Here is a 12,668-nt window from a genome sequence, read left to right on the forward strand (position 1 = left end):
ATTTGGTGTTATGGCTTATAAAACATTAATAAGCCATTATAAAGGCAATGGTAAGTCTTAAAATATAATATGATTAGCCATTTAAGGATATTCCAATCTAGAGACAGTTATATCTAGGTAAAAACATTAAAAAAATCGAGTTTTGTTGTTAGCAGACGAATTTATTTTGGGAAACGAAACTAAATTATTAAGATAAAATATGACTAATTGTCTAATTGCATTTTTTAAACTTAATTTTCATTTTTTTAGAGATTGGTTGTCTATTCTAATAAATGGTTTATCGATATTTATTATTCATAATAGGCTTGTGATCTCAAAAAAATTCATGGACACAGTGATGGTATGGCCACCTGTTGACTGTAAAAGTAACTAAAATATTGCAAAAAAAATTAATACTAGTTGCAACTTTGTATATCAAAGAGGCTATTTTATGCAAGACATACACTATTTAATCATTGCAATGTAAGACGAATATATTAAGAAATAATATTACTTTTCTTTGGAGTAATAATGTATGCAATTACTAAGATGAAAACTATTTAAAAATTGAATTTAAAAAAACTATTAGTAACTTTTGTTTCTGAGAGTATTCATTAAAATACCTATTGTCTTAAGTTTCAAATTTCTTTATATAAAATATATTTTATGTATAATAATAATACAAAATATATTTATTTCACGTAATAAAATGTCCTTAGATATTAATAATTATCTATTTGATTGTAAAATTAGAAATCTTAAAGGTGTTTTGCTAATCATATTTGGTAAAATAGATAGCAGAGGGAATTCTGAAACAGAGTTAGCAACTTGTGTTACCAGAAGAAATGAGCGAAATACCTTCAAGAATTTTAATTTCACAATCAAATAGGACTTTGATGATATCTAAAAGAATTTATAATCTTATATAGATATATTGTATATGAATTCTGTGCATAAAATATATTTTATCTATAGGAATTTTAAAACTTAAACAATAGCTCTTTTAATGAATAATATGGGCAAGGTTGGAGTTGCTAGAAGTGGCTAGTAAATTTTCTATTTTAGTTTTTTTCTCAGTATTAATCTTCATAATTGGATATATTATAACTCCAGTTAAAAGTAATTTTATTTTTTAATATATTCGTCCTATATTGCAATGATAGTATAGTGCATGTCTTGCACAAAATACCTTTTTTTGGATATACAAAGTTGCCATATAGTATCAAATATGCGTCTACATAAATAGTTACTTCTACTGCCAATAGGTGTCCATACCATCGCCGTGTCCATGAATTTCTTGAGATTACGAACCTATAATGAATAATAAATATCGATAGATAATAAAATAGAATATAGGAACATCAGTATCAAAATTAAAGCTGGAATTTGCATGATAGAATGGGCCAATTTGTAAGATATTGTTTTCTTAATTTAGTTTTGTTTCCCTAAATTAATTCGTCTGCTAATAATAAATCTCTATTTTTAAGGTTTTCATCTATATATAGCTATCTCTAGGATGGAATATCCTTTAATGATTAAATTTATTAAATTCTAAGACTTAAAATTGCCTTTAAAATGGTATATTAATGTTTTATAAGCCATAACACCAAATTCATTTTTTGCCACGTTACCAAACTAGATGACTAAAAACCCTTCAAGATTTCTAATTTTACAGTCAAAGAAAACATGAATTGGATCTAATGCACTTTATTTCTTAAATATAATTGTATTTTGTAGCATTATTTTATAAAATATATATTTTATATGGAAGAATTTTAAAGCTCAGACAATAGTTCTTTTTTTTTAATGAAGGATCCTTGCCAAGAGAAAATTTGGCATCAGTCTCTTCTAATATATTTGTATTATCAATTTATATATATATATATATATATATATGTATATATATATGTATATATATATATATATATATATACATATATATTAAGAATTGAATATATTCCTCCAAATAAAAATAATTTACTTATTTTAATATATTCGTCCCGTATTATTATTATTATTATTATTATTATTATTATTATTATTATTAGCTAAGCTACAACCCTAGTTGGAAAAGCAGGATGCTATAAGGCATATATGGGCTCCAACAGGGATAAAAGCCAAGTGAGTAAAGGAAATAAGGAAATAGATAGCATAGTATGCTCGTGTGTACCTTCAAGCAAGGGAACCCCGTCTTGGATTAGAGTTCTCTTGCTTGAGGATACACTCGAACACACTATTCTACCTTATTTCTTTTCCTCTTATTTTTTCTTAAGTTTTTAGTTTATACAAGAAATATCTTTTCTATTTTTTTTACTGTTCTTGATGTATTTTATTTCAATTGTCCATTACTTCTCTTTTAGTTTATTCATTTCCTTTCCTCACTGGGCTATTTTTTCCTGTTGGAGCCCCTGGGCTTATAGCATCCTGCTTTTCCAACTACGGTTGTAGCTTAGCCAATAATAATAATAATAATAATAATAATAATAATAATAATAATATTAATCTGGTTAGTCAAAGTCCCAGTAGCACTCTAGTAGTAGTATCTCGACGGGTGGCAGGTACCTTGGCCAACCTACTACCTGCTGTGAAATAATGCCAGATTTAGATTTCTATCTAGACAGCATTTTGCATTACTGAATATTCGTTGGTTATTAATTATATTAAATTTGAAGGCCATGCCATTCATTTACAATTGAAATCCAGTGTTTTATACGTCAGAATGAAAGGCTAATATTGAAGCTGTAACGACAAATTTAATATTAATGGAATGAAATATGATATATTAAAGATATTCATAATATATCATTGTGATTTACGAAAGTATATGATAGATAAATGGTTTAAAACAAGGTCTATAGACCTTGGTTTAAAATACAGTTCCCTTTGTGGCTAGCAAGGCCGTTGGAACGTTCCCGTCGTGGCTCGCAAGGCTGTTGGAACGTTCCCTTCGTGGCTCGCAAGGCTGTTGGAACGTTCCCTTCGTGGCTCGCAAGGCTGTTGGAACGTTCCCTTCGTGGCTCGCAAGGCTGTTGGAACGGTCTCTTCGTGGCTCGCAAGGCTGTTGGAACGTTGACAAAAAATGTAAACAAAGTCACGTGACCTAATTCGTGGTGATATTGTGCGGCAAGTTTCGTTCAAGAAAACCGTGTCTCTCCTGCTACAATTAACTTATTGTAAGTATTTTCACGCAATTAATTGTTTTTAAACATCCAATGGATAAAATAACATCTTGGTGTACTGTCTAAGACGTACTATTTGGTATTTGCTGGCAAAGACAAGACTACTCGAGAATCAGTCTCTTGGTAAGTTGGTACGTGATTGTCTACAATTGTGTAACAAAGTTGGCTGTTGTGTTTCTACTGATGGCTGGTATAAGCTAAGGCTATCCCAGAAGAATGCCATTGTAAATTAAATTACTGGACTAATTATAAATAATTACTTTTCTTTATAAATATGACGTAACAAGACTAGCCAACATGGCCACCTGTCATCTCTTTGGCCACCCTACCGTACATTTAAATTGCTCTTGCTGTGGTCTCGTTTATATTTCTGAAGTAGAAGAATCCATGTTAAAGTAGATTTATTCAACCTACATTATTTTCATATCTAAAATAACCTTAATGACTTATTTTTCGTAATTGTAGTAGCAGTATACTGTAGACTTGGTATTAGCCTTACTTAAGGTTTCCAAATTGTGATGAATGGGTTATGCACAGTAAAGGTTTAAAGGCCGCTCATGAATGGTAGAGGCAAGGGACAGTGAAATTGCCCTAGACTAGAGACTGACCATTTATGCATATGAACTGTGCCCAAGGTAGGACGAAGGGGGCCAGGCAATGGCTGCTGATGACCTAGCAATTAAACATATAGGCTCCCCCCAATCCCCCATCCTTAGCTCACAAGTATGGTGAGGTTGCAGCGACCAAAGGAACTAACGAGTTTGAGCGGGACGCAAACCCCAGTCTGGCATTCACCAGTCAGCGACGTTACTCCATCGGCCACCACAACCCTAAGCCTTTTCTAATTACCTAAATAGTTTATTGATGAATTTTACCTTTAGTATTTACCTTTAGTGTGGTCATATGGTACCTGAATAGGGTAATTTGCCTTATACTAAAGCTTAACTTGGTATAGGTGGGCAAAGCCTACCCAGAAAATAAGTTGGGATTACCCTATACTTGTTAGGCGGTTGAGGTTATAATAGGTTTTGCTTCCCTGCACTTTACAGGTTATTGTGGATTCCACGCTATTTCTTTATCCCTAAACCAGCCATAGTTTAAGCAGCAAATTTATCCTCATTCCTTATCTGCTCCTACTTTCTCAAGTCTTCTGCCATATCCCTGCTCCTATTTCCTGCATTCTTGCTTTCCATTCTCTTCGGGTTCAGGGACGAGGCATAGCCTCTGCAATAGCTCGTACTATTATCTAACTATTTTGAGTTTACTTTCTTTTATGCTGCTTTGTCATTTTCTCTACATCAGGTATAATATTCATTTTGTATTTTCTAAATTTATTTCACTTAATAAAAATGAACCTATTATTTTTTTTTAGGTCTTTCTCTTAGGGTTGCGGAAGCTCGGTTATTTCATTCCTTTTATATATTCCTGGCAAAAAACAAATAATGGTTTAAATGACCTTCAATTCTCATTGCTAGACTATAGAGGCCAAATTTTGTGAATACGACGGTAATGGGTAATCCCCTATCCCCAGTACTCAGTAACCTTTACATGGAATTTTTCAATATTAATCTTACCCGATGATCATGTAGCTGCAACTCTGTTGCCCGACAGAAAAAACCTAAGGTCGGGATACGCCAGCGATCGCTATACAGGTGGGGGTGTACAACAACAGCGCCATCTGTCGAGTAGGTACTCAGGTACTTCTTGTCAACAAGAACCAATTTTTCCTCTGTCGTGCCACCGGCAAGACCTACTTGGATACGCTGTTGTTTCTGGAGTTGATTTCACGCTTTTTGGTGATGTATTCTCTCTAGATATTAGCTTTCGCTGTACAGGAGTTATTATCATTAACTTATCAAGCTTTTTTGATTAGTTTTGGATTAATTGTTGACGACTTTGATAGATTTTGGATTCCCCCCTTGGCTAATTCAAGATGTCTGACCATTCTCAAGTCCCTAAGTACAGGCAGTGTAGCGCTAGGGACTGTTCTAGGCGTCTTCCGAAGGCCTCTATAGATCCTCACACCGTTTGTTCCAATTGTAGGGGTAAATCCTGTCAATTGGAAGATCGATGTGAGGAATGCGCTGGGCCTTCGGAATTCGATTTTAATGAATTCCTTAAGAATGCACGTAGGCTAGAGAAGGATAGGATCAGGAGGAGTTCGTCTCGCTCTTTTGATTTTTCCTCTCCCCATGCCCCTCAACCTATTCCTTCCCCTGTAGTGGTGACTCCCGACCCTGCTACTAGTGCTCAACCCTCGATGGCGGACATGATGCGTGCCATTCAGGCTCTTGGTGACAGAGTGGAGTCATTAGCTAATGACCGGAATCAACTTTTGGCCGATGTCAGAGTTGAAAGAGAAAAGTGCAGTGGGAAGTGTAGTGAGTGCAAGTGCGGTGAAAAGTGTCAGTGTCAGTGTTACGCATGAGGGTGCATCTGTTCGTGCCAGTCGTCCTCCCAGTCCGGGACCTCTTGCAAGCTCCCAAGCCCAGGGGAGAAGCAATGTCGAAGGACCAAAGGGTTCGACAGGCCTTGATCAGCGTACGGATGTACCCTCAGTGGTTGCGGACGTATCTTGCAGAGATCGTCCCATCCACAAACAGACGAGTGAGCCCATTCATTCCTCGTCTGTGGAAGAAGTTTCTAGGAAGAAACGTTGGACCAAGGTCTCACGACCTCTCAAGCGCAAGGTCCCTTCCGAGCGAGTCCAACGGCCCAGGTGTAGCCACTGGGTCAGTTCGGACTCGCCGCAGTCTTCCGAAGACTGCACACCTCCCAAGAGAGGTAGAGTGGTTCCGCAGCAGGCAATCACTCCGTCTGTTGCCGCACCAACCACGGTAGACCCTAAGTGGTCTATGCTGCAGACTATGCAGTCTCAGCTTGCTTCCTTCATGCAGGAGTATCGTGCTGAGAAGGTTGACACTGCACCTGTTAACCTACAACCTGCCACAGTTGTGCGCTCAGCAGATACTGTGGCTGCCTGCTCCCACACTCCGCCTGTGAGAGCTCCACCACCGATGCGCAGTCGACCCTGCCAGACGCATGTTGACGTTAGCCGACATGCGGCACCTTCCGTTGACATGCGTGAGCTACCGCATCAGCAGTGGGAAGGTGCTGTCAAGCTGCCGTGTTTTGACGCAATGCGGCAGTCTCCGCAACCCACGGCAGTCCCTCCCACGCACCAGCACTCCGCTTTTGTTGTTGCCAGCTCTCAGACTGACCAGCAGCGGCATGATGTTGGATCCAGTGCAGCTACGCATGCACCCGTGCTGCCGGATTCAGCCGTTCAGCTTTCTTCTCCACCTTTGCCGCTTCCTCCTCAGCATTCGGATGAAGGAGTATCTGATGACGACGAAGCTGCGCATTTGGACGATCCGCACTCCGACATAGAAGAACCCAAGTCTACGCCTCCCTCCTTAGACTTTAGGAAAGTCCTTGCCCTGTTTAGGGAGTTGTATCCGGACCAGTTTGTGTCTGCAACCCCGCGCTCACCTCCCTCTGAGTTTGCTTTAGGCATGCAGTCAGCAGCTCCTGCCTTTACGAAACTCGTACTCGCGCGCTCATCCAAGAGAGCTTTAAGGGTACTGGGAGAGTGGTTGCAGTCCAAGAAGCAACTGGGGAAGACAGCCTTCATCTTTCCACCTACCAAGCTTGCTTCCAAATCTAGCGTCTGGTATGCCACGGGAGAGGAACCCGGCTTGGGAGTTCCTGCCTCTGCTCAGGGCGACTTCTCAAGTCTGGTTGACTCTCCCCGCAGGCTGGCTATGAGACGCTCCAAGATTTGCTGGACCTTTTCGGACATGGACCATCTGTTGAAGGGAGTTTTTCGTGCTTTTGAGATCTTCAACTTCCTGGACTGGTGTTTGGGAGCGTTAAGCAGAAAGACCTCCCCTTCGGATAAGGACTCTGCCATGCTTATCATGTCATGCATGGACAAAGCCATTCGGGATGGGTCTGGCGAGCTTGCGGCTTCGTACGTGTCCGGAGTGCTTAAGAAGCGAGATCACCTTTGCTCCTTCTTGTCTGCGGGGATCACACCATGCCAGAAGTCGGAGTTGATGTTTGCTCCGCTTTCCAAGTGTCTCTTTCCGGAAGAGCTGATCAAGGGGATTGCTGCCTCGTTGATCCAGAAGGATACCCATGACCTGGTGGCATCTTCCGCACGTAAAGTCACAGCTTTACCTTCCGTGCCTAGACCTAGGATGGACACACCAGCGTCTAGGTTCATCCCGCCCTTTCGTGGCAGAACCTCCAGCAGAGGAGGTACCCGTGCCGACAGTCAACGTGGCAAAAAGAAGAAGGGTTCCAAGTCCTCAAAAGGCAGAATCTGACTGCCTACCTCTCCAGACAGCAGTGGGAGCCAGGCTCAAGAACTACTGGCAGGCTTGGGAGAACAGAGGTGCAGACGCTCAGTCTGTGAAGTTGCTAAGAGAGGGGTACAAGATTCCATTCTTGCGCAAGCCCCCTCTAGCAACTACTCCCATCAACCTCTCTCCCAACTACAAAGAGGAGGACAAGAGGCTAGCTTTACAGCAAGAGGTGTCTCTCTTGCTACAAAAGGGAGCGGTAGTCATAGTCCGGGACCATCAATCCCCGGGCTTCTACAACCGTCTCTTCTTGGTAGCGAAGAAGACAGGAGGGTGGAGACCGGTGCTGGACGTCAGTGCTCTCAATGCTTTTGTCACCAAGCAGACGTTCACCATGGAGACGACGAAGTCGGTGCTAGCATCGGTCAGGAAGGAAGACTGGATGGTCTCGTTGGACCTAAAAGACGCGTACTTTCACGTCCCCGTCCATCCAGACTCCCAACCTTTCCTAAGGTTCGTCTTTGGAAAGGTCGTTTACCAGTTCCAAGCCCTGTGCTTTGGCCTAAGCACGGCACCTCTAGTGTTTACCAAACTGATGAGGAATATTGCCAAATTCCTGCATTTGGCAGACATCAGAGCCTCCCTCTATTTGGACGACTGGCTTTTAAGAGCTCCGTCAAGTCGTCGCTGTCTGGAGAATCTCAAATGGACTATGGATCTGACCAAGGAATTGGGTCTCCTGGTCAATATAGAGAAGTCCCAACTCGTCCCATCCCAAACTATTGTCTATCTAGGTATGGAGATTCAGAGTCGAGCTTTTCGGGCTTTTCCGTCGGCCCCCAGAATCAGTCAAGCCCAAGAATGCATCCAGAGCATGCTGAGAAGGAACCGATGTTCAGTCAGGCAGTGGATGAGTCTAACAGGGACGCTTTCATCGCTGGCCCAGTTCATCGCGTTAGGGAGACTCCACCTCCGCCCCCTTCAGTATCATCTAGCTGCTCACTGGAGAAAGGACATGACGCTAGAAGCGGTCTCAGTTCCTATATCCGAAGAGATGAAGCCTGCGCTGACGTGGTGGAAGAACAGCATTCTTCTCAAGGAAGGTCTACCATTGGCTGTTCAGACCCCCGACCACCTTCTCTTCTCGGACGCATCGGACACGGGCTGGGGTGCGACACTGGACGGACGGGAATGCTCGGGCACGTGGAATCCGGATCAAAGAACACTTCACATCAACTGCAAGGAGCTATTGGCAGTTCATCTGGCCTTGAGAAGCTTCAAGTCCCTCCTTCTAGGCAAGGTGGTGGAGGTGAACTCCGACAACACTACAGCCTTGGCGTACATCTCCAAGCAAGGAGGGACTCATTCGAGGAAGTTTTTCGAGATCGCAAGGGACCTCCTCACCTGGTCAAGAGATCGAAAGATATCGCTGGTAACGAGGTTCATTCAAGGCGACATGAATGTCATGGCAGACCGCCTCAGCCGGAAGGGTCAGGTCATCCCCACAGAGTGGACCCTTCACAAGAATGTTTGCAGCAGACTATGGGCCCTGTGGGGTCAGCCCACCATAGATCTGTTCGCTACCTCGATGACCAAGAGGCTCCCAAATTTTTGCTCACCGATTCCGGACCCAGCAGCAGTTCACGTAGATGCCTTTCTTCTAGATTGGTCCCATCTAGACCTGTATGCGTTCCCTCCGTTCAAGATTGTCAACAAGGTACTGCAGAAGTTCGCCTCACGAAGGGACACGGTTGACGTTGGTTGCTCCCCTCTGGCCCGCGAGAGAATGGTTCACCGAGGTACTGCAATGGCTAGTGGACGTTCCCAGGACTCTTCCTCTAAGAGTGGACCTTCTGCGTCAGCCGCACGTAAAGAAGGTACACCCAAGCCTCCACGCTCTTCGTCTGACTGCCTTCAGACTATCGAAAGACTCTCAAGAGCTAGAGGCTTTTCGAAGGAGGCAGCCAGAGCGATTGCCAGAGCAAGGAGGACATCCACTCTCAAGGTCTACCAGTCAAAATGGGAAGTCTTCCGAAGCTGGTGCAAGGCGAATTCAGTTTCCTCAACCAGTACCTCTGTAACGCAGATAGCTGACTTCCTTTTACATCTAAGGAATGTAAGATCCCTTTCAGCTCCTACGATCAAAGGTTACAGAAGCATGTTGGCAGCAGTCTTCCGCCACAGAGGCTTAGATCTTTCCACCAACAAAGATCTACAGGACCTCCTTAAGTCTTTTGAGACCTCAAAGGAGCGTCGGTTAGCCACACCAGGTTGGAACCTAGACGTGGTTTTAAGGTTCCTGATGTCAGCAAGGTTCGAACCGCTTCAATCAGCCTCTTTTAAAGATCTCACTTTGAAGACTCTTTTCCTTGTTTGCTTAGCAACAGCTAAAAGAGTCAGTGAGATTCACGCCTTCAGCAGGAACATAGGTTTTACATCTGAAACGGCTACATGTTCCTTACAGCTTGGTTTTTTAGCTAAAAACGAGCTTCCTTCTCGTCCTTGGCCCAAGTCGTTCGAGATCCCAAGCCTGTCCAACTTGGTTGGAAACGAACAAGAGAGAGTACTTTGCCCAGTAAGAGCTCTTAAGTACTATTTAAGACGTACAAAGCCATTACGAGGACAATCAGAAGCTTTATGGTGTTCTATTAAGAAACCTGCTTTACCGATGTCTAAGAACGCAGTTTCTTATTACATCAGGCTTTTGATTAGAGAGGCCCATTCTCATCTGAAGGAGAAAGACCATGCTTTGCTGAAGGTAAGGACACATGAAGTTAGAGCTGTCGCTACTTCAGTGGCCTTCAAACAGAACCGTTCTCTGCAGAGTGTAATGGATGCAACCTATTGGAGAAGCAAGTCAGTGTTCGCATCATTTTACCTTAAAGATGTCCAGTCTCTTTACGAGAACTGCTACACCCTGGGACCATTCGTAGCAGCGAGTGCAGTAGTAGGTGAGGGCTCAACCACTACATTCCCATAATCCCATAACCTTTTTTAATCTTTCTCTTGAAATGCTTTTTATTGTTGTTTTTGGGTTGTACGGAAGGCTAAGAAGCCTTTCGCATCCTGGTTGATTTGGCGGGTGGTCAAATTCTTTCTTGAGAAGCGCCTAGATTAGAGGTTGTGATGAGGTCCTTTAGTATGGGTTGCAGCCCTTCATACTTCAGCACCTAGGAGTCGCTCAGCATCCTAAGAGGATCGCTAGGCTCAGTAAGGAAGACGTACTTAAAAAGGCAGAGTAATGGTTCAAGTCGACTTCCTTACCAGGTACTTATTTATTTTATGTTTGTTATTTTGAATAACTGCTAAAATGAAATACGGGATACTTAGCTTCTAATGTTAACATGTATGCTGGTCTCCACCCACCCCCTTGGGTGTGAATCAGCTACATAATCATCGGGTAAGATTAATATTGAAAAATGTTATTTTCCTTAGTAAAATAAATTTTTGAATATACTTACCCGATGATCATAAATTTAAGGACCCTCCCTTCCTCCCCATAGAGACCCAGTGGACCGAGGAGAAAATTGGTTCTTGTTGACAAGAAGTACCTGAGTACCTACTCGACAGATGGCGCTGTTGTTGTACACCCCCACCTGTATAGCGATCGCTGGCGTATCCCGACCTTAGGTTTTTTCTGTCGGGCAACAGAGTTGCAGCTACATGATCATCGGGTAAGTATATTCAAAAATTTATTTTACTAAGGAAAATAACATTTTTCGAAGTTAAACTGTTACCAGCGATTTTGCCTAAAGGGGTTTTTTGGTTTCGTTATGTTGACGATATTTTTTGGGTTTGGCCTACATATGAGAATCTAAATATTTTTTTGGAAAAGTTAAATAGTTTAGTATACTCCATAAAAGTCACTATTGAAGAAGAGAATAATTGTAAATTGCCATTTTTAGATGTTTTAGTGCATAGAAATAATAGAAGATTTGTTTTTGATATTTACAGGAAAGCAAGTACTAAAATGGCTTCCATATTAATATTCGGGCACTCCCCAAGAAGAGTGGGAAGACCCAGGCCTACATGGCTGAGGACTATGAAGCATGAAGTGGGATGGGAGATGATGAATGGGTAAGTATTGATTTAAAAGGTCAAAATAGAGACGACTGGCGAAATCTAACCGAGGCCCTTTGTGTCAATAGGCGTAGGAGGAGATGATGATGACTATATTCTGGGGATATTATGTATATACATAAACAAATTTGACACATAGGCTATGTTACACGAGTTCTGTGTTAGCAGTCCTATGAGTGGCCATCAATGCTTTTAATGTATAATCTTATTATTGGTGAATAACCTTCCAGTGTTAGTCATTGGAAAACTTATGTACAAAGACTGGCTTACTGCACTGACATTTTATTTTTCTTATCATTGCTTTCTTTTTTTCAATTCAATAGATTTTACTTGTTTCCAGAAGTATTCCATGACATGCTTATCCATGAATTAAATTATTTTCAGATCATGAAAGTTTGCTGCAGTAAGTCGAGCTACTGAACAGCAAGTACACTAATAGAGAACGCACCAAGAAACCGCATGACATAAATGCAAAAACCAAGTTCTCTAGGATTACATTATATCAATTTCAAGGTAAGAGACAAGGATTATTTTTCATTTAATTGTAAAAAACGCCCCTTTTAAAAAGTAACAAAGGAGGAAGCTATAGTCCATTTCTTTTAGCGAATGATATTTGCACCGACTCGCAACGGTGCCCTTTTAGCTTGGAAAAGTTTCCTGATCGCTGATTGGTTTGACAAGATCATTCTAACCAATCAGCGATCAGGAAACTTTTCCGAGCTATAAGGGCACCGCCGCGAGTCGGTGCAAATATGCATCGCTAAAAGAAATGGACTATAGTACCTGGGTTAGAGGTCTGATCATGGAAAATTATCCACATCGTCAATGCACAGTAAATCATATTTGAACTAGTTATTAGAAAAAAAAATATTGTATCTCTCTCTCTCTCTCCCCTCCTCCTCCTCCTCCTCCTCCTCCTCCTCCTCCTCCACCACCAATCAATCATAACCCCTAAATGAGGTACAAAAAACTAAGTCAAATTTAAATTCAACATTGTTTAGTTTCTTCCAATTTTTTTTTTTTTTTTTTTCATATTTTTGATAATTTTTTTTAGAAAATTCTGGCATTTTCCAAGAGAATGAGACTAACCTGACCCCTTTCTGACAAAAATTAAGGCTGTTCG

The 12,668-nt window shown here is 41.6% G+C and overlaps 1 long non-coding RNA gene across 1 annotated transcript in view; it reads left to right on the forward strand.

Moving 5' to 3' along the window:
• The window catches only part of LOC137636673 (uncharacterized), a 29,135-nt gene extending 17,075 nt beyond the window's left edge, over positions 1-12,060 (forward strand). Inside the window, exons 2-3 of the long non-coding RNA XR_011043187.1 lie at positions 11,420-11,542; positions 11,930-12,060. This is a non-coding gene — a long non-coding RNA (uncharacterized lncRNA). The remainder of the gene's footprint in view (positions 1-11,419; positions 11,543-11,929) is intronic.
• Positions 12,061-12,668: the final 608 nt, after the last annotated feature.

The sequence above is a fragment of the Palaemon carinicauda genome, unplaced genomic scaffold, assembly GCF_036898095.1.
Source record: "Palaemon carinicauda isolate YSFRI2023 unplaced genomic scaffold, ASM3689809v2 scaffold350, whole genome shotgun sequence".
Taxonomy (NCBI): Eukaryota; Metazoa; Arthropoda; class Malacostraca; order Decapoda; family Palaemonidae; genus Palaemon; species Palaemon carinicauda.